We start from the raw sequence: 22,229 nt of genomic DNA on the forward strand, positions 1-22,229 counted from the left end.
TGTTTTTCACTTTAAAATAATGGACCACATCACTAGTAGTTCCTGCGGGATGACAAGGTAACGCTTGAGTAGTTAGTGAGGAGTTAACATGTTTTTCACTTTAGAATAATGGACCACATCACTAGTAGTTCCTGCGGGATGACAAGGTAACGCTTGAGTAGTTAGTGAGGAGTTAACATGTTTTTCACTTTAAAATAATGGACCACATCACTAGTAGTTCCTGCGGGATGACAAGGTAACGCTTGAGTAGTTAGTGAGGAGTTAACATGTTTTTCACTTTAGAATAATGGACCACATCACTAGTAGTTCCTGCGGGATGACAAGGTAACGCTTGAGTAGTTAGTGAGGAGTTAACATGTTTTTCACAAATAATACAAGTTATTTAATTTTATATTTGCCACATACTGTACAGGTTCTGTGAGGCACTAATATTCTAACAAACACTGTAATCTGGAAGATGTGGTTTTGTGCTTATTTCAACATAAATGCAGCCAATTTCTTCATTAAAGATGCAAATTGTTTTTGACAAGAGAACATCAATGTTTATATTCATATCCTAAAGAGAAGTCCTCCTCAGGCAGCTACTGTAACATAAAGGTAGGTCTTTGGAGTCTGAGATATATTGAACTGACACTCAATAGAGCTCATAATAGTGAACTAATCCAATCATGAGAGTGTCAGCATCACTTCCTAATTATTTAAGATTTTAAAAAAACTATCATTATTAGTATTATTCTAAGTTTAAATTTGAAATACACAGAGAACACACGTCCATCCTTTGGCAAGAGTAGTAGTCACAATCTCAACCTGTAGCTAATGTATTTGGGGGGATATAATATTCATAAACTGGTTTCCACAAAGAACCCATTTGAGGCACACGCTTCTGAAATGTTATGACCATGTTAAGAGTAAAAAGTAAGAGTTCTAAGATTCACAGTAATCTCCCAAAATGGTCACATCACTGCAGTGCGCTCATACGCACAAATGCTTTGACTTATGAGAACTTTGTAAATAGCCATGCTCTTGCTTTTTATTTTCGTATTCAAAATAGCTCTTCACCTGCACTTATAGGTCTTCTCCCGACACAAACTTCGAGACCTCTACGCCTTACTAGGTCTGTCTCGCAGGCACTCATTCCAGTTCCACAGTACAAAAATAACTATGGTCAGAAATCGTTTTTCTATACTTACACTAAAATCTGGAATGACACTCCTTATTATATTCGAATATTATCGTCCTTCACTTATTTCAAAAAGTCATATAAACAGTTTCTTCTTAGTAGTCAAACTTGTACACACTGACTGCTCATGTACAGTTTTTTTGGCTTGTTTTTTGTTTTTTGTTTTTGTTTTTGTATTTAATGTCTTGTTTGTATCTACCTAATCAATTACAATGTCTTGTATACATGTACTGAATTTCTGTGTATTGTTTTTATGTTGCTGCAGAACAGGAACCTGCTGTAAACCAGTTTTTAAACTGAGCCAGGCCCGTTTTTACTGTAACTATACTGTTGCTGTTGAATTTTCCTGTATAATAAATTAAATGAAATGAAATGAAAACCCCCACAATTGTTCACTTTTTAGACATGCTACTTTTGTGATTAGTAATTAATTGGTTATTATTTCTTAGTTCACAAGTAGTTCTCAATGAAGATATATTTCTTAAGTAATAATCAAATACCTACCAAGGAACTACCTTTGTACTAAATTACCTATTACTTACTGCTTAGTTAATATTGCTTCCATATTAGTTAATAGTATTAAGTTCGGTGTTAATGCAGTACTACCTATTACTTCCTGCATAGCTACTTGTTAACTACGGACCATTATTCTAAAGTGATACCGAATTATGTTCTGTCCTATTGACAAAAGACAATATAGCTGTTATGAATTCTGTCCGTGTTTCCCCGTTCTTTGTGTTTTGGTTTAGTCCTGTTTTCTGTTTCCCACTTCTCGTTTCTTGTAGTTCCCCATTATCACTATTAGTCTTCCCAGGTGTCCCCGATTAACCACGCCCCCTTGTTATCTTGTTCAGCTCGTTTGCCCTTGTATTTAAGCCCTGTGTTTCAGTCCAGTCTTTGTGAGTTCTTGAATGTACGTGAATGTGTGATGTTGTAGCATTGATGTTGGTCCTCGTCAAGTTTAGAGTTTGTTTAATAAAGTGTTTGTTGCAAGTGGATCCTGCTTCTTCCTTGTTTCAACCACCATCATTACAATAGCCTACTAGTACTATTAACAAATGTTAATCGTTTTTTAAAAGTTAAAATTATACTTTATCCATTTGTTTTGTTGAGTCAAATGTCTAACAATGTAAATTGAACAAAGCTTAAAACATAACAAAATAATACAATGAAAACAAAGCTTGAGCGTCTGAACATTTGATGTAATTGAAAATATTTTTTAATACTCAATCAACAATTTTTTTCATAGACCATACACAACAATTATATGATGAAATGTGAAATATGACGGGGAAAAGGAAACACTCAGTTCCTGTGCTTCAGAGTATAACTCCAACCCTACCCAAACGTATCCCTGTTGTGTTGGTTTAAATGTTTAATTGGATGCCTTCATAGCTATGAAATATTATTATAACAAAATACAAATATATTTAATTGTTTGTGTTTTGTGAGCTTAAGTTTCAGTGTGCATTGTTTGTGTAACCTTTAGACATTAATGAAAGTACATTAATTTTTTATGGCTAAATCATGCAGAAAACCATCTAATTCCAAAGGGACTATAGGCCTACCTTGAAATGCAATGTAAGTGCATTGTGCATTGCTCCAAAGTTGGTAGTGCTGAACCTCTCTGAATCGTTATTTGCTTCTATAGGTGAAATAAAATACAATTAATGCAATTCTCATGGTCAGAAAATTTAACAAATGCTGTAAAATACAAAATACACAAATCATGAATATGTAACCTAACAAAGTGATACAATCCAACTGTAAAATAACAATACATGATCAAGTGCCTCCGTCACAATTCTCACTTAGTCACATTTATTATAGCACTTTTTACAATACAGATTGTTTCAAAGCAGCTTTACAGGGATAATAGGAAAATAGTGCAACAAAGTTTGTCTCTGCAGATCTAGAACAAAATAGTGTCACAATACACCTTAAGTAAGTTCAGTGTTGATTCATTTATGTCGTAAAAAAGTTATTAATTCAGTTAATTAATCTATATAGCCATTCTGGAGAAGACAGTGATGGCATCGTCCAGCTCAATTCAGTTCTCATATAATGGTGTCAATGACAGATTTAAGTTAGTTAGTTAAATTTTATTTGGGTCAACTTCAAAAGAAAAGGGAAAAAAGAAAAACAATTTACAAAAAACATGTAAAAAAGAAAAGATCAATAGCATTGTTAAATATTAACTTACAAAATACTTAGAGCTGTTTTGTATAAGCGTATAACGTTAAGTATGTTGCATCCATCAAAGATAGAACAACTTTTTGCTTCTCCATAGTTATGAACTCCGCCCACTTCCTGCATCAGACTGTTAGGCTGGAGCTGTCGTCCCTATATGATATTTGAACCCGTTCTCATCCTTTGGCGGCATATGTGACGGCATATGACAAAACGGCGAAATACTACGCACATGGCACCCTTTAGCGTGAATATAACAAGGCGTCATAAAGTTGACTGGCATCCTTTAGCGTGAATATGAGACGCAGACCCTACCCCACACCTAAACCTACCCATCACAGTACGTGTTATATTGACGATAAAGGGTGCCATGTGCGTAGTATTTCGCCGTTTTGTCATATGGCGTCACATATGACGCCAAAGGATGAGAATGCGTTAGATATTTATGTGTCGTCCTACCACTGCTATGACATATGCTTCTGCGGTTCTGCAGTTGGTTATTATTGGAGAATACTTCTGCCTGCGGACGCAGCCATTATTATTGTGGTGTACAGTATATTATTGATGGAGTTAAATCCCGATCTTTTTTGTTCATTTAGTAAAGGCTACTTCTGCCTTTACAGGTAATCAGATAAAAAAAAAATGTTTTTACCTTTAACGTTACATTGAACATCATGATGTAAGGTAGTGGGAAAGTTTACTTGGGAATGGCGAATTATAGCCTATACCAGACTTCATTTGTATCAGACTTATTCACGACAAACGTAAGTTATTCAGTAAGAGAACAAGTGGAGGTAGACTATTTTATCAACTGTTGTTGAAACAACAAAAAATAAAAAATAAAATGTATATAATGAGTCACATATGTCTCTCTCTCTCTCTTGACTTTAGGCTTTCGTTTTCATTTAGGCCTATTAAATGCGCTGCTCTCGAAAGACACTGACGAAGATTATTTAGGTCTGCAGCTTTTGAAAACTCATATCCAATAACACTGCTAAACATGCGCCCTTAAGTGATTATGTTCAAGGCAATACTCCGATTAAACTACGAGGCTCATGCATGCCTAACGTTAATGCGATTATGCACATTAGCAGTAAACAATGACAGTAAAATGGAGTGCTGAGATTTTTAATGTATGCTAAGCATATTACTTTCACTAACGTTACCTGTTTCCCTACCTGTACCTTAAATATTTCATTCTCGGAGAACAAGTGAACAATTGCAGACAACACAGCTTACAATAACATTCACTGAAAATTGCATGTAAATGGGAGTGAAGATGTTTGCTTATATTGTAAACATTTTAATTAGAACGGATTATTGTCAATATCTTCCACTCATCAGTCATCTTTTTATTTCCCCGACTGAGATGTCTGTGGGCCTAGGTGACGAAGAAAAGTGATCGCAGAGGGTGGTGAGCTTTGTGGGCTAAAAGACCTCCCTCAACATAGACCATTCAGCCCAGCATAAATTTTCAGAATTAGAAGTGAGCAACAGAACAAGATGAAGTTCTCTCTGTTTTCTGCTGTTCTTTTCACTATAGGATGGATGAGTGTTGTAAGAAAAGGTGAGATTCGATTATTTTAATTGCTGAGCTCTTTCTTTAAATACTGTGGTTTTGACCTCAGTAACTTTCACTTGACTGAAATGTACAGAAGTTGAGCTGACATTGTATCTTCATGAGAGAGATTATGTGTCTGTGAAAGGAATGATTATTTAACTGAATACAATGATGTGCTTCTCCAATAGGTGTTGATGGTCCAATAAACTGCTGTCTTACTGTGAAAGACACCAAAATACCAGTTGAAAACATTGTGAAATATGAGATGCAGGATCCACCATTGTGTCATATCAGAGCTGTAAGGCATGTACAAGGTTGTTATATTATAGGCCTTTTACAATTTGAAAGTTTCATTTATTTGTAATTATTTTTGGTTGGATTATTAAACAACAAGTATTTTATTTCCATATTCAGATTCTACACCAAGAGAGGCACAGTTATTTGTTCAGATCCAGATAGCAAATATGCTAAGAGAGTAATGGATATAGTGGATGGAAGAACAACAACAAAACCTACTATGTGCTATACCAGTACAACAAACACGATCCCAGCTGTAACTACAACAAACAAAACACCGGGAACAAAGACTGAGATCAGCACGAGTATGTATGTTTTAAAATACAATATTAAAACGATGTATGTATACATTTGCATATTTACAGATTCATAACTGTGGAGAACAACATAATATGCTCTTCTCCAGACCCGTTCTTAGTCTCGGCTTGCAACGCCACTCCCGCCCCCATGGGCCGGATACATGCATCTATTTGCTCCAGTAGTTTTCCCCAGAAATGGCTAACCCTGTGAGTTCCTCCGTCACCCCTGCGGCAGTCAGACGTTTCGAAGCGTCTGACGCCAGGCCTGAACTCGTATGCATTGTGGAACCTGTGTTACGCTGGGTGTCCATATGTAGCGCTTCCTGCGGCGACCCCATATGTGTATTCCTCCACGATCAGCTCCCCTGCGGACGATCTGGTGTCTTTCCCTTGACAGAGTCTCTGCTGGTGTTCTTTCCCCCTATAACTAGGCTGGAACCACTCCAGAGACTGCCATATGTTGTACTACCCTGATTGGTTAGTCCATATGTGTATCCGTCACAGTGCCTCCCTCCAGGGTAGGATGTGGCTTCCGCAGCGTTCCCTTCCCCAAGGGCACGCTTTCCCAGCGTTATCCAATAAGTCACACTGAGTGGGTCTTGCGGAACAGCAGTGACTGACCTTTTCAGCTTAGAGCTCCTACTTCTGCTCAACACTGCGGTCAGGCCAGGAGGCTCAATCTGAGTGCTGGAAGGGCCAGCAGCCGTGGCGTTTTGGTAGATATTCCCATTAGTCAGAATCACTTCTAACTCACTTCATAGTGATCTGGCGAAGGGGAACGTTTCGGTAACGTATGGTAACCCTCGTTCCCCGAGGAGGGAACGGAGACGTGAGTCCCTTCGCCAAAGTTGCTGAGCTTCCGCTGTACGGTAGAGTCACAGGTCCGGCTCCTCAAGGATGCGAGGCACCTTCTGCTCATTATATGCTTGCGCCGCGATGCACAGCAGCTGGTGCAATTATCGCATGCCAATGTGCATTGGCTCTTTTAGTTACACGCAAAGTAGATAGGCTCTTGCAAGCGATCCTCATTCGTCAGAATCATTTCTGACTCACGTCTCTGTTCCCTCCTCGGGGAACGAGGGTTGCCATACGTAACTGAGACGTTTTCTGCCATTCTTTTCTCTATAGGATGGATGGGTGTTGTAGTAACAGGTGAGATTTGATTATTTTAATTGCTGAGCTCTTTGTTTAAATACTGTGGTTTTGACCTCAGTAACTTTCACTTGACTGAAATGTAGAGAAGTTGAGCTGACATTGTATCTTTATGAGGAGTTGTGTCTGTGAAAGGAATGATTATTTAACTGAATACAATGATGTGCTTCTCCAATAGGTGATGATGGTCGTCCAATAAACTGCTGTCTTACTGTGACAAACACCAGAATACCAGTTGAAAACATTGTGAAATATGGAATGCAGGATCCACCATTGTGTCATATCAGAGCTGTAAGGCATGTACAAAGTTGTTATATTATATTACAATTTGAAGGTTTCATTTATTTGTAATTATTTTTGGTTGAATAATTAAACAACGAAAACTAAAACATAAAGTATTTTCTTTCCATATTCAGATTCTACACCAAGAGAAGCATAGTTATTTGTTCAGATCCAGATAGCAAATATGCTAAGAGAGCAATGGCTATAGTGGATGGAAGAACGGCAATAAAACCTACTATGCACTATACAAGTACAACAAACACAATCCCAGATGTAACTACAACAAACAAAACACCGGAAACAAAGACTGAGACCAGCACAAGTATGTATATTTTAAAATACAATATTAAAATGATTTAAGTAGACATTTGCATATTTACAAATTCATAACTGTGGAGAACAAAATAATATGCTCTTCTCCAGATCCGTTCTTAGTCTCGGCTTGCAACGCCACTCCCGCCCCCATGGGCCGGATACGTGCATCTATTTGCTCCAGTAGTTTTCCCCAGAAATGGCTAACCCTGTGAGTTCCTCCGTCACCCCTGCGGCAGTCAGACGTTGCGAAGCGTCTGACGCCAGGCCTGAACTCGTATGCATTGTGGAACCTGTGTTACGCTGGGTGTCCATATGTAGCGCTTCCTGCGGCGACCCCATATGTGTACTCTTCCATGATCAGCTCCTCTGTGGACGATCCCGTGTCTTTCCCTCCTATAACTAGGCTGCAACCACAGAGACTGCCAAACGTTGTACTACCCTGCTTGGTTAGCAGGGTATCCATGACAGTGCCTCCCTCTGGGGTAGGATGTGGCTTCCTGGGTAGGAAAGGGTCAGCAGCCGTGGCGTTTTGGTAGATATCTCCATTCGTCAGTCTGACGAAGGGGAACGTCTCGGTTACGCATGGTAACCCTCGTTCCCCGAGGAGGGAACAGAGACTTGAGTCCCCTCGTCACAGTTGCTGAGTTACACTCGAAGTAGATAGGCTCTCGCAAGCGATGCCCATTTGTCAGAATCACTTCTGACTCAAGTCTCCATTCCCTCCTCGGGGAACGAGGGTTACCATACTTAACCGAGATGTTTTCTTTGTCCCCTCAGAGCTGTGAGGCATGTCCAAAGTTAATATAATATAATCATAATATAACATTTTGTCCAGATTCAGTAATAAATGGGTAGATAACTGAACGATGAGAGCTAAAAAGTCAAGCATTTTTCTCATGTACAGGTTCCGCACCACAAAAAATATAATCATTGTTCAGATCCATAATACATTTGGGCTAAGAAAGCAATAAATGACGTGAATGGAAGAAGGACACCGACAAAGGAACGTTCCAAAGAACCTTTTATGTATGAGACAAGTACAGCAAACCCAACCCAACCCAACCACAACTACAATACAAAGGACCACCACTGAGAGTAACATAACAGGAGCAAACTCTTCTGGGATAACATTCAAACCTAGGCTGGATGGTTTGTTTTATTTTATTTTATTTTTTTATGTGGATTTTTTTTTTTTTTTGATAACAGGTCTTTGACATAGACGATGTTTAGACCTATTTTAACATGTAAAACAATGTTTTTGTGAAATGTTGCTTTGCCTCTACAACCAAAGACTACTGCTTAACAGCAACAACAACTAAACTTAAACATTTTTAAATCTACAACTTTTTTTCTCTCTAACAGGAAATGGGGGTCCAGAAAGCTGCTGTAATATTGTGACAACCACCACAATGCCAGTTAAATCCCTTTTGAAAATTCACATCAAGTAAGTTCAAACTTATTCACACAATATGAAGTTGTGATACCCAGATGCAGTAATAATTATTTAATTAAACCATGACAGCGTAAAAGTCAAATTTTTTCCCTCTTCAATTTACAGGTCTCGCGGCAAGAAAGGGCTACGCAGATTCCAAACAGGGGTTTGGCAATAAAGCAGCACGGCTTTTGTATAAAGAATGAGCAAGCTGAAAACTCAAGTTTTTACTTTTCTATCCAACAGCCTATACAACTTATCTTTGAAAACTTTTTTATGGCTTTTTATGCCAGTATACTGATATTAACAGGATGACTGAATAACTTTTAAATCTAACTCCAATTATTTTGCCTGTTTTGCCTTCATCTTTATATTCACGTTTTGTGTGATGCCTTGTATTTTGTATATTGTTTTCTTAATTTACTTAATCAAAAATATATTAATTAGCAACATATTGTTCCTATTATGTTTCGCATGTATTATGTATGCATGGTGCTATTGGCTACATAATAAATGGTCAAATATAGAGTGCCTGATGCCTGAGTTAGATGTGTATGTAACATCCAGTGCCTGTAAACTTTATATTGATGCAGCTTAAAGCTTTGAGTGAACTATTATTTAATGCAGCAGTCGGATTACATCAAACTTCCCTTTTTAAATAAGACAAGTCCCATTCATAAACTTACTGTGTGTGAAAAATATTAAGTAACATTATGTAGACAGCATGTATGTTAAATGAAATAATAGCTTTTACTTCTTATTGAACTAAAATTAGTTGTTAAAATGTTGTCTGTATACAATATTTAATTGTTATTTATGCTGTGTATTAATTTTGACCCAATAGTAAAATTTTGTCGAAATACTTTAATAAAAATAAAATAGTGCCATACTGCCAGTGAGCGAGCTAATGGTGGCATTGAGAAATTGAGAAACACATACAAATTATTATTATAAATAGAAAATTATGTAAAATACTATGTAGTATTTAAGCATTTAACTTTTTTTAAAAGGTATTTTACTTAAAACTTATAAGCATATAAGATGACTTATAAGCATATATGTATATATATATATATATATATATATATATATATATATATATATATAACTACATTGGATCCCATTGATCTTTTGTTTTCCACAGAAAAAAAAAACACCAGGGCGAGTAATCGATGACAGGATTTGTATTACTGGGGTGAACAATTCATTTAATACATTAGTGCGGTATCAGTTCATTTACTTGAGTATGGAACTTCAAAACTTTTTCCACAACTGCTGAAAACCTGCTTCTCAGTTCCAGAACATGAAGTATTAAAAAGCATTCTGACCATAACTATAATTATAATACAACTCTAATATTTTCCAGTGACTCAGGTCAAGATGATGTATTCTGGTCAGTGAATACTGAAACTTTAGACATGGCACTCTGGCTGCTCTTTGGTTTACTAGAACTTAGTATGTACTGCATAATAATGTGCATCATTGCTGTCACTACTTCCTCTAGCCGAACAGAGTGTGATCCTGTGGTCTGCCATCTCTCATCTACACCAGAACTCTCTACAAATAGCTCAGAGGACATCGTACACCCTGTTTCTTTAATGTGATTTTGAAACAGGAAATGCGCATGTGGTTATTCATTTAGGGTTACATATTTACTTTCATATAAGACCAGAAAGGACCACTGTAGTTATAGGGCAGTAGTAAACAAACTCATAAATGTTAACCTTATAAAATGCCAAACATTTGTATAATAGCATTAGCTTTATACATTTGATCATTCTAAATGCCGTAAAGAGAAAAATTACGTCTCAAAACCGCTTCACGTGTCTCCGTTTATGTGTAGGTGAGTACTGGGTGGGAGCTGGTTTTGTTTTAAGGTCTCATTGAGACGTGGAAGATCCCATAAAGGCTGAATAAAACGTTTGTGGTTTCATGATCACAGCCCCTTTAAGCCCTCTGTAATTTCCACACACGTTAACAGACACACATTTTATATCTATTGCTCACAAAGTGCACAAAGCCTCAATTTTTAGATGCATGCAAACTCATTTTTGGCTTTTTATTTTATTTGCCATTCAATTAACTTCAAAGCTTTTTCTATCTATAGTTTTCTTGTTGCTTGTGACATTGCTGTAAACATTGCGTAACATGAGTCAAGCAAATTCTATTTAGAAACAGAAGTTTGTGAATGTAGTCAGGACTAGCTCTACATACAGTGCATTTACAATGAAGTTCCATTGCATTACCACATTTTTGACATGGTAGCATGGAAATACCATGTTTCTTGGACACTATGACTCTTTGAAGTACTATGTAAATGGAAAACAAATACTTTCTATGGACCCCAGATACAAATTAGCACTTGCTATAATCTTTTTAAACAATTATTCTTTCAACTTAAATGGTCTTTTACCACATTTTTTAACATGAAGTTTAACTTGCCGATACTTGAAATTCACTAGCATTTTCTGAGGGAAAATTATTTCTAAAAATTATTTTCTAAACTTTTTCAGTGTAGATTAATATTGTTATCATTTAGAATCAGTACCTATATATAATTACTAAGATATCATCATTGTGTCAAGAGTGGTTGCTGGAAGAAGAGGATGAAGATTCAGATTCCAACACAAAGTTTAATGATGCCGACCCAACGAAGAACACACACAATAAAGCAACATAGACTGAACAGAGAATGAATGTGATGGGATCGACTTATATAGCAAACACAAACGAGGATGAATAATAAAACACAGCTGACACAGTTGAACTAATAATGAGAAGCGGGAAGACTGAACAATGGATCACATGATGAGAATGAAAACAAACTAAAAGTCCATCATAATGACACTAAACTGGACATAATTGTGACACATTGTACCATGCTACCACACTTTTTAAGAGTCAATGTATTTATTTAAATACCTAATAATGATTAAGTAAGACAAACCCTCAAAATTAAATAACAATAATTATTGTTATTATTAATGTTACATTTTAAAACCTAACCAGGGACAGAGGCTGCAAATGAGCTATTACTTATCTAAATCTATGTAAATAGAACATGATTTCAACTGAATTGTCACTTGGACCAAAACTGTAGGCCACGATGAACTGAATTTAGTCATGTTGAATGCTCATTGTGAATTCTGTAACCCCTTATTTTCCTCTATGTGGTTGAGTGCATCTCTTTCTCTCTCACTTTTGGCTTCCACTCATCAGTCATCTTTTCCTGTCCCCGACTGAGGTGTCTGTGGGCCTAGGTGACGAAGAAAAGTGATCGCAGAGGGTGGTGAGCTTTGTGGGCTAAAAGACCTCCCTCAACATAGACCCTTCAGCCCAGCAGAAAGTTTAAGAATTAGAAGTGAGCAAAAGAACAAGATGAAGTTCTCTCTGTTTTCTGCCGTTCTTTTCTCTATAGGGTGGATGAGTGTTGTAGTAACAGGTGAGATTTGATTATTTTAATTCCTGAGCTCTTTGTTTAAATACTGTGGTTTGACCTCAGTAACTTTCACTTGACTGAAATGTAAAGAAGTTGAGCTGACATTGTATCTTTATGAGAGAGAGTATGTGTCTGTGAAAGTTATGTTTATTTAACTGAATACAATGATGTGCTTCTCCAATAGGTGATGATCGTCCAGTAAACTGCTGTCTTACTGTGAAAGACACCAAAATACCAGTTGAAAACATTGTGAAATATGAGATGCAGGATCCACCATTGTGTATCAGAGCTGTAAGGCATGTACAAAGTTGTTATATTATATTACAATTAGAGAGTTTAATTTATTTGTAACTATTTTTGGTTGGATAATTAAACAACAAAAGCTAAAACATCAAGTTTTTTCTTTCCATATTCAGATTCCACACCAAGAGAGGCACAGTTATTTGTTCAGATCCAGATAGCAAATATGCTAAGAAAATGATGGCTATAGTGGATAGAAGAACGACAGCAAAACCTACTATGTGCTATACCAGTACAACAAACACGATCCCAGCTGTAACTACAACAAACAAAACACCGGGAACAAAGACTGAGATCAGCACGAGTACAACAGCATTACGAATAGTGACGACAATCGAAACATCTGGACCAGAGACTGAGACCAGCACGAGTACAACTGCATCACAAACAGTTCCGACAATTGAAACATCTAGACCAGAGACTGTGATCACCAAAACAACCAACCAACCAACTCCAATGTCCAAAGAAAATTCAGAATCATCTTTCAGTACTGCAAAAACATGTGGGACAGGCGGACCAACTTCGCCATCAACAGAAACAAAACGCCAAACACCTGGACCAGGCACAGTTACACATCTGAACACATCTAAAACAACGGACATTACAGAAACAACTTCAGTCATGAGGACAAAACCATCAAAGTTAAAGAGAAAAATGCTTAGCAAAAGAAAGACAAAACTTAAAAAATTTCAGATGAATTCACACCCCAAGGACAAATCGGGATAAAAATGTATATTTATATATTTATATTTATATATATTCTACTGAGTGTGTAATTTAAAAATAATTTCCTCTTTATTGTTTGTTAATAAATATTTGTAAATATAAATGAAATGTAGACCCATTACTTTATTACAATAACCAATGAATATAATGAGTATATTTCTTTCTAATGTGTTTTTGTCATGCATATGTTCTTTGAAAAAAACAAAATGTCCAAAGTATTCTTTACAGAAAATAATGTTATAGACAAGTCTTAAGTGATGGTCACAGTTGGATGATCTGAAACTGATGTGATGGAAAACAGGCCTTCATCATATCAATGTCTTCCTACATCGAGGAGTGCAGTGTCACATTATCCCCACATGGTGACAGACTAACCTAGAGAACCGTTTCGAACTAACTCCAGCATTTAGCAAACCATGAGAATGCTCAATCAGTCAGTTAACTGTTTTACACCAGTAGAGTTAAACTCATTGTTCATGTACTACAGGATAAAGCTGAATTGGAAATCCTGAATTGTCTCAGGATAAAAAACAACCACACACATTTTTCTGTGTGAGTTTCTCTGTTAGGCCTACTGGTACTGCAGCAGTTCCACAAAGAAGGCAGTGCATTTCAAACTTAAACTTCAAGCTATAATAGTCTAAAGGGAGAACGTCTCATTGTCAGTCTCAGTAGGGTGATAATAATACAGTTTTACCGCTAGCAGTCTGGAAGTTTGGAAGACTCTTTTTTCCCCCTGTATAGGCTATAGGCCTACTTCATCCCACTTGCTCCAGACAGACACAAACTGATCAAGGTAAATTAAGGTAAAATAATGTAATTAGATCAGCACAATAATGTTGATTTCAGACACAGGACGCTGGGGCATCTTATTTTGTTTCTTGATTTTCTCTCTGTTTGTACGGGCACGCTTGTTGGATCACCAATCTTACGGCAGATAGAAATGAGATTCTTAATAAAACTTGCGATTGGAATGAACGTTGCAGGAAATTACAATCAATACTTGGCTTCTGATACTCATCCGATATTAACCCTTTTATAAGATGAAAAAAATGCATTGCAAAATGTAGGAAACACAGTTAAACTGAAAAACAGAGGAGAAGCCTGCTGTTATCAAAGATTTAGATCTTGAAACAAGAGTTAAACAAAACAATTGAACTGATTGAGATCAAATCTCGCAGGTGGGGAGATTCACACACACACCTGGATTGAGATCAGATCTCATTGAGCTTCTCTTTTTTTCCCCCTGTATATCTGTGGACGTTATGACTGGAGGCCCAGCTGCATTTTGTACATAAAAATAAGTTGTTTTTCTCCAATAACAACAACGCTGAAATGAACGATCGATATTGTTTATATCACGGCTGTGAAAAATCTCACATTAATGTGTGAACATTTACAGCATTCTCCTTCACATTCATGTGGGCAGACACACATTGACACATAGAGCGGTTTTTCTCCTCAGATTTTTTTATGCCCCGCCTGAGCCGAGATCCTCGTAAATCTACAGACAGGAAATAAATGCCAACAGCCCTTTGCCTGAGTTGGTCAGGCGAAAATGAATGGAATAAAACAGGGTTTAATAGCACAGAGCAGGTAATTACCTTCTCTGGCCTGCTCGTCCGTGAAATATGATAATATTGCACACTAATAAGACAGACCCAAACTCCCAGTGCCCATCCACAGGCGTAGGGAAGGGTCACTATGTTTTGCAAGTCATAAGGGGGTATTCTTTTTGTGGGGTTTTTTTGTTAAGTATTTTGACGTCTGTCAACATTTATAAGAAATGATGAGGCCCAACTCAGGCAGTTAAAACTGATTACATTAAATATGTATTAAGACAGATCACATCCAAGTCAGCTCTGATTATTACTGACTTTATGGTAGGCTATAAATAAATACAAATAAAAAAAACAGCACACAGCACAAATATTTTCTGTTTTTAACAGGATTACCAAATGAGACTTTTTTGGGGGTAAAATAATAATAATAATAATAATAATAATAATAATAATAATAATAATAATTATTATTATTATTATTATTATTATATTTTAATTGGACTTCATATCAGATAATGTGGGTTAGTGTTACGGAGGTAAAGTGTGTAGTACTTGGTTGGTCATGTGATCTTAAAATGGTGGCGTCTATGAGGTGGGACCACTCGTATGCAGAATAAAACAGCTTTTTTTATGCCTCTGCACACTTAAGTCAATTGACATATTGTTTAAAGTCACCATAAAATCAAGATTGACAATTCTTTTTATTTTATTTGTTGTTTGTTTGTTTTAATAGAATATTGCAGCATTTATTATAAATGATTTATCTGTCTCATTATAATTTTTTAAATCATGTACCCTCGTACTTGAGAGATCTTTAATTAAAATAACGTACCCATAACTTCCCCTCCCCCATGCAACAATCATCTTCTCTGATGATGTGTTTTCTGTCTCGAGGGCGGGACAACCCGTCACTCACATGAGATCACAGCAATAGCAAACCACAATGACCCAATCAATTCAACATGGACAAAATCAAGTCCCCCCCTACATCCTTCTTGTTGGAGAAGCTGTTTCACTCGGATATGTCACAATAAGGTTAGGTAAGAAAAGTGTATCACAAATTCTATTTCTATTACTAGCCTACTTGTTTCTTTAGGTGTTGAACTGGGTTTTTTTATTATTTTTTTTACATGTGCACCCAAAGTATATCAGTACATTATCATTTTGTACTGAAGAAAACATACTACAAAGAACATGAAAGATAACATGTAAGGAGTAACGTGTGTGCGTGTGTGTGTGTTATACGGAAAGACAGCACAACTTGTGCTGAGCACATGGTTTTAAGGCCTGAAGGAGATGCACTCATGGGACAGAGCTTAACCTGAGAGACAGCGACAAGATTGATTTGTCTGACACAGGGAGATTACATTCAGTGACTCACCTGTGTTAGGCAAGGGCACAGGCAATCGAATAGCAAATACACAACAGCCTGACCAGCCACAGAACCTCAGAATCAGTATAATTATATTAAAAATGTTTTATTAATGACCCTGTAGGTCCCACTTTATATTTAGTGGCTTTAAGTACTACGTACGGTACTTACATTGAAATTAATAATTTGATACAATTGACTTATTGTGTACATACATGTTTTTACATTCTACTTATATTTTGAAAAAAACTGTGTGTAATTACAGCTGTAATTAATTTATGTAATTACATTTATAATTACACAGCTGACCCTTCCCTTACACCTTAACCTACCCTTAAACCGACCCATACCACCACACCAGCCCCTGAACACAAGAAGTACATTGTAATTATTTTTCGACGTAAGTACATAGGACTTAAAGCCACTTAATATAAAGTGGGACCAAACTGTATTATTTACTTAAATTTTCTTATATATTTTATATTGTTTTTATTTACTTTTATTTTGCATTTTAGAATTGTAGTTGATGTGTATTAAACTATACACTGTCACTGTGAATAGTTTATTATTATGTGTTATATTATAAAATTGTCTTGTTTAATCATATTGTAATTTTGTTTCTGTTTAGACCTATGCATATTTTGGGATTATTCTGCGTAGGCCTAGGCTAGGCTATGCCTTGCATTTATAGGCCTACTACATATTTTGATAAATGTTGACGATGGTTATTACATGCATTCAGAAAATTATTACACTGTACCAGGTCTGCAGCCTACCCATATAGGACGTCATGGACGCAAAGGCGTTTTTTTTTTCCATGGCAAAAAAATAATCAAACGTACCATTAAAGCAGCAGACACGGCAGAATCCTTTAATTAGTTCCGCGTGCGCAAGAGTCGAATGCCGCACAGATATAAAAAAAAAAAGTTCGAAGACGTAACGTCAGGGAAAAATTGGTTGTTTGGTCGCATTGGAGAAAGCGAATTAAGATTTCTGACTTTTCACTGGAACTGACGCAACTGTCCCAAAGCAACACACATCAATCATGACAACATTGACAGTTACAAGGACGAATATTAAAAATGTAAAACAGTAAATGACTTGTATAAGAAGTTGTAGCCTATACAAGTCTTCACTGAATAATTATTGTAGATTTTATTGTACATTATTGCTTATTGCTTATTTGATGCTGTCAGAGCTGCAATTTAAACATTTCCAGGGCCTAATTTTGTGATATGACTGACTGTAATCTTTCAGATGGCTTATATGTTATTTTATTCATTTTGGATTTGATTTAACATCACCTCAAATGAGCAGAATTTAACACACACACACACACACACACACACACACACACACACACACACACACACACACACACACACACACACACACACACACACACACACACACACACACACACACACACACACACACACACACACACACACACACACATCTTTCGTGTTTCAGAAATCCCTGAGATTCAAAGAGAGACACAAAAAACATACTATGGCTGAAAACAAACAATTAAAAAGGAAAAAGTACTAAGCAGTGACACAGGGAGCTTGTATAATAGCATATGTTGTCTGCTATTAGGAGATAGAATACGTATTGAAAAGATTCCTCTTTGAACTTGAAGCTTTATTTCTTTCCTTCGTATCTCCCTCTCCTCTGGCCTGTTTTCGATCATGTTTGATTGGCCTTTATATTAACCTCTGGGAAGAGTTGCTTGTGTGTGAGCCTGTGTGCTGCATATCTTCACTTCCTCTGTTTAATTTGCCATCCTATAGTCAATAAGAGTGGCATCTGTGTTAGGCAGGATTAAGAATGACCCCTAGTAATGGATTCTACCCCCTCCTAATCAATACTCTGTCCCTCTTGTTTTGTAAAAGTGTGGTTTTGCAGTGACACTTTATTCAGAATCTGTATATACTGCAGTCATATTGTTATTGTCATTTTGAGATAGATAGATGGATAGATGGATAGATAGATAGATAGATAGATAGATAGATAGATAGATAGATAGATAGATAGATAGATAGATAGATAGATAGATAGATAGATAGATAGATAGATAGATAGATAGATAGATAGATAGATAATTTGTTACATTTATATAGCGCTTTTTCTGGGACCTCAAAGCGGGGAATCTCCTCAACCACCACCAATGTGCAGCATCCACCTGGTACTATTTTGGATGGATGGATGGATGGATAAGGTAGGATTGATTGGACAGGTATGTAGATAGATAGATAGATAGATAGATAGATAGATAGATAGATAGATAGATAGATAGATAGATAGATAGATAGATAGATAGATAGATAGATAGATAGATAGATAGATAGATAGATAGATAGATAGATAGATAGATAGATAGATAGATAGATTACAATTACAGCTAAAGGTCACATTTGCTTTGTATAATGGAATTCAATACTTTAAATATTCTTGGTATTGGCTGATTGAAGAAACTATTTAAATGTTAAGAATCCCCTGATTGCTGAGCACTTCTTCATCATTAAATGGTCTGCAGCAGCTTTCAGTTTATGATCATTGTAGTTTCAGTCTGTAGAAGTACTTCTCGTGTGTATGTGTGTGAGTGTGTGCGTGTGTGTATGGTTTAGATATTCTCTGTAAGTTATGGCGACAAAATGTCCCCACAAGGATGGCAATGCCAGAAATCTCTGAACTTGTGGGGACATATTTCGGTCCCCATGAGGTAGCTTATAAATCATATGATGTTTTTTGAAAATCTAAAAATGCTGAAAGTTTTCTGTGATGGGTAGGGCTAGGAGATAGAATATACTGTTTGTTTGTACAGTATAAAAATCAATATGTCTACGGATACTCCCCATTAAACAGTGATGCTCAATGTGGTCGCGCATGTGTGCGCACACATGTTCCTATGAGCAGAACATTAGCGAGTACTTTTTTCACCCCAGAAGATGAGGAGAGGGATATTTATTGCCAAAGTGAGCAAAAAACTCTCCACAAATGAGGCTTTCTTGGACTAAGGGCTGTCAATCACATACGAGCTGACAGGATCATGTCGGTAGACTGTGAGACAATTATAGTTCACAACCAAGATCAGAATGGACAGGGCTTGAGGCTTTTTTTTTCTTTTTTAAATAAGGTTCGGTCAGGTTACAGGATCTCACCTCTGATTTTGATGGGAACGGACACAAGCCCGAGATATGAAAGGTGTGTAGCTGGTGTGCTTGCCTCTGAGGATCTGAAGAAGGTCATCTAAGCCATCAGCAGACAGAAAATCCACCTCTGTGTTTTCATACGCCACAAGTACCTTTCTCAAATCGATACTCAGACCTTTTCTTGGCCATTGATCTGAAAGCTGTTTTTTCTAATCCTGAGATTGCATTTTCTCTGCCTCTTTATATTTAATGTTTTTTTTGCTTCGTTTTTTTCTGAGGTCTTCCACCACACAGACCTTCAAATCACCTGTTGGTGTGAGATTCACTAGATCTTTTTTTTTTTTTTTCTGTCCTTAAGAGTAATTCCCATATAGTTTTCAAAAGTTTAAGATCGGTTAATAGCCTATATTTTAAAATGCAATTTATTCTGGAGATATTAGGAATAAATTACAGCATCACATGTCATTCGAAAAACAATACAAAATGCCGATGTGGTGCTCAAGAAACATTTGTAATTAATGTTGATAAAAAAAGTTGTGCTGCTTAATATTTTTGTTGAAACTGTGATTTTTTCCCCAGGATTCTATGATGAATAGAAAGTTCAAAAGAATAGAGTATTTGAAACAGAATTGTTGTTATTGTCTCTTCTGATCAATTTAACGCATCCTTGCTGAAAAAACAAAAATCTTGGTGACCCTAAACTTTTTAACAATAGTGTATGTTGTGTATTTTTCTTTGAGTGATTGAAAACATTTGATGGTATTATTGGTGGTATTCAAAAAACATCTGATTTCCTTAGCTTTAATGTGTATTGTTGAAAATGTAACAATGAATTGTAAAATTAACTTGATTTTAACCTGGTAATTTAGTCTGTATTAAAGAAAGCCTGGTAATTTTGTCTGTATTTAAATAAAAAAAAAGATTTGATGAAATTCTTAAATTGTGTATTTCCACTGTCTCAGTGGTAGTCTGGACTTTTCACAGGGAGCAGAAACATACAATCAATAAGTAGTTAAATTGTTGCGCGCCTGCCCCAGATTTCATGGTTCACAGCCACTGAAAGCCACAGCTGATCCAGAAATGATTACTTTAGATACCAACTTCACTCGCTCCACTTGTTCATCACTGGTAACTATTCATGCTATTCTTATAATGGTATTCTCCGTCTTCACCCATGGGGATGTGGGTGCCTAAATAACAGGCTTTAGAGAGAATAAAGAATAAGAGAGAATTAAGAGACTTTAATTTTATCTTTGTAACAACCCCAAAACCCCCCAAAAACAGACAATTCTAGTTTATTTGTCCATCTAACCTTTGAAAGTTGTATGAAAATAACCAGATAAACGTTCTATCTGTCAAGAGGAGGCTCAATCATGGCATTGAAGTAATATAGAAGAGACTAAAATGAAAGTGGGCCGGTGGTGGGACCACGGGAAGCAGCCGCTTTGGTCCTTGTGATTGTCAATCTACAGTAGATGAACAAGCTCCTTCTGAACTTCCTTTATCTATATGATGTACTATATTCAAGATAAAAATGTCTTTGCTTCCATCCCCCAGCTAACTCACTCGACTTTTCGGGGTTAAATGAGGTCAGAATCAAAGCCCTGCATGCTGAAAAAGGGGCCCCTCTGTTGGGGCAGATTATGCTGTGAACCTCACTCACTCATGACGGACCGTGCGCTGTGTTTGGAAACACTGGCCGTAATTGTGCCCCAAAGTCACAGCATGAGCATAGGGGGGGTCTTCGGATGGTTTTCAGCAGATCTCTCTGTCAACGTCTGAGGCCAGGTCAGAGCTTAGAGATGGCTGGTTAACCTACTGACCATGACAGGTTCCAAGAGGAATTGAAGAATGTGCTGGAACATTCTGGAATTTTCAACGGACGTCAAGACGATCGTGTTTCCAACCGCATGTCAAAGTGATGTTGTGCAGTGAGCCAGTGCGTTGAACTGCATGTAATGTTTGTTTACATGACAGCGTTTCCCAAAAAAAACACATTGCATTTCTCCGGTTTCCTCTTCTTCAATTCTAACTCTGCTGTGTCTGTTTCCTTTTGGCAGATATGCCAAAGGATCACAGGATCGGCCCCTCAACGGCTTCAGTTACTTGGGTAACGCATGCGGCGTACAGAACAAGTGATGTGTGCATTTATCAGTACAAAAATAGGAGAGATTTGAAGGTTGGAATGATGGAGTGACAGTCAGAGTGGTAGCGGGAGAGAGAAAGATGAAAGGTGCAGATGAGTCCCTGTGCTGGCTCCAGATCTGATTAAGGTCCACTGATGTGTGGGAGATTCACTCTACCGCTCACCAAGGAAGTGTGTCCTAATGGGCTTCCACCCGTCTTCTTCCTTACCACTGCCAACACCATCGCTACAGTTACCGACCGTTATCTGACTAACACAATTATGTTACGGTCCTCATGGTGTCATCAGTGGGAGTCTTGTAGGTTTTTGTATAATACGGAAAATGCATGAGATGGTGAGTATATGCAAAGCCATTGAAATATGATACGTAAATAATCATTAAATAAAGTAGAATATTTTATCATTATAATATAATATATGACACATATATGTAGTGACACAGAGCCAAAAAACAAGTAGTAATTAAATTATCACTTAGTGCATATTTACGCCACTACTAATCTAAGTTTTAACTTACAGACAGAATCGTGGGATCAAGTCATACAAATTGTATGGGATCAAGTCATACAAGACCTACTTCCATTTTGATTATTAAAATTGTATTAAACATTGAAAAATGAAATCCAGAAAAATAAAAACGTAAAAATAAAACTGAGTTCCCTACTAGTGCATTGGGTCCATGGTGTTTATTGACCTGGACACGTGACATTGACACTAATAAATGTATAACGCCAGTCGTTGCATATAGGCGTCTCTTCATCGTCCATAGGTGAAGCTGATAAGTTTGTTTTTGCCTAGTCTAGACTCTGTTAAGTGAAAGC

General features: G+C 36.8%; 3 long non-coding RNA genes across 3 annotated transcripts in view; all 3 read left to right on the forward strand.

The window, feature by feature from the left end:
- The window catches only part of LOC143741130 (uncharacterized), a 52,849-nt gene extending 47,621 nt beyond the window's left edge, over nucleotides 1-5,228 (forward strand). The window contains exon 3 of the long non-coding RNA XR_013204949.1: nucleotides 5,120-5,228. This is a non-coding gene — a long non-coding RNA (uncharacterized LOC143741130). The remainder of the gene's footprint in view (nucleotides 1-5,119) is intronic.
- Nucleotides 5,229-7,214: 1,986 nt separating this feature from the next.
- On the forward strand, nucleotides 7,215-9,152 carry LOC143741670 (uncharacterized). The gene is made up of 3 exons (XR_013205196.1): nucleotides 7,215-7,283; nucleotides 8,639-8,720; nucleotides 8,835-9,152. It is a non-coding gene; the product is annotated as an uncharacterized LOC143741670 (long non-coding RNA).
- A 2,422-nt stretch (nucleotides 9,153-11,574) lies between these two features.
- Nucleotides 11,575-12,443, forward strand: LOC143741120 (uncharacterized). The gene is made up of 3 exons (XR_013204944.1): nucleotides 11,575-11,644; nucleotides 11,928-12,150; nucleotides 12,332-12,443. It is a non-coding gene; the product is annotated as an uncharacterized LOC143741120 (long non-coding RNA).
- The last annotated feature ends 9,786 nt before the right edge of the window (nucleotides 12,444-22,229 follow it).

The sequence above is a fragment of the Siphateles boraxobius genome, unplaced genomic scaffold (assembly GCF_051911475.1).
Source record: "Siphateles boraxobius isolate OS27281-9 unplaced genomic scaffold, OSU_SipBor_1 1, whole genome shotgun sequence".
Taxonomy (NCBI): Eukaryota; Metazoa; Chordata; class Actinopteri; order Cypriniformes; family Leuciscidae; genus Siphateles; species Siphateles boraxobius.